Below are 1,205 nucleotides of genomic sequence, written 5' to 3'. Positions count from 1 at the left end.
GAACACATGTTCATTTTATCTTATCAATTACAATATTAAAGGGTATAAATTGGTTATCAAAGCCCAGCTTTTTTTTTAAGCAGAGGAAACATTTTGTCAAAATCCGTCTTACTCATGACACTACCACAGAAAAGACAACTGGAGAAAAGAGGACTGGACGGCGAGGTAGTTCTAGAGACACACCAGTGGCTTCACTCTTTACCTTTTCCTGGGCAGGGAGGACTGGCGTTTAATCCGGAGGTGGAGGTTCACCATGTCTCCTGTTCTGGTGGTAGGTTGTTGTGCCTCAGGTACATTTCACAGTTCATTTCTTTTTCTCCAACTGTCTCTAAATCCATCTCTGTTGTAAATTTCTAGGGTAAGTGAAATCCAATGACTGAGTCCCAGTCCTGGAAAGTTGATGACTCTGTTTTTGAAAAATACGCTATTTCAAAGATGTGTAGTTCTACTCATGTTCCTTAACTTCTTTCTACTTTAGGTACTTTATTTACAAAATAACACGGTTTTCCTCATTAATCCTACCTAGTATCCTTGAGACTGATTCAGAGTACTTGGTAACCTGTTGTGTGTTCTTGTTTTTTTTTTTTTTTTTTTTTTTGTTCTTTGTTTTCTATTCAACAGTATCTCACTGGAGAAAAAAATAGAAAATATGGAGGGCTACTTTTGGATGTTTTGGTTAAAGATTAGTCATTAAAATCAGATGATCTGACTTGGAATTCTGGGCTCACCAGCAGACCTAAATTTTTAACTTCTGTAAATTTTTTCATTTGTAAAATTATCATATGTATACTGTTTCTCTCAGTATTTGTATCACTCTTAATGTATTAGGAATTCAAGGATATTGACAATTTTCATGTCACTGCACAAGGCTGAAATTCAAAGACCAAATGTTTAATATACTGCACCTACTAGGATGATTAAATATATCTCAACAACTAAATATATCTCAACAAGCTAAAACTATGTTCTTCCTGTGGCCTAAAACAAGTTACCTCATTACCCTTTTCTCTGACACTTTTTTTTATTAAATCTACTACTTTTCCACACTGATCTATGAAGAAAAGTTGTTAAAAAATTGCAACACAAAGGCTCTGCATTCTAATGAGTTCCTACTATTATAAGTACTGCCTTGTCTTATTTCATTTAAAAGCTGCTTGACTGGATTAACTGGCTATCATCTCTAGCTAGAGGCAGTCAAATATATA

Source organism: Camelus dromedarius, unplaced genomic scaffold (assembly GCF_036321535.1).
Source record: "Camelus dromedarius isolate mCamDro1 unplaced genomic scaffold, mCamDro1.pat HAP1_SCAFFOLD_15, whole genome shotgun sequence".
In the NCBI taxonomy this organism is placed as follows: Eukaryota; Metazoa; Chordata; class Mammalia; order Artiodactyla; family Camelidae; genus Camelus; species Camelus dromedarius.
This window is presented reverse-complemented; position numbering follows the sequence as displayed.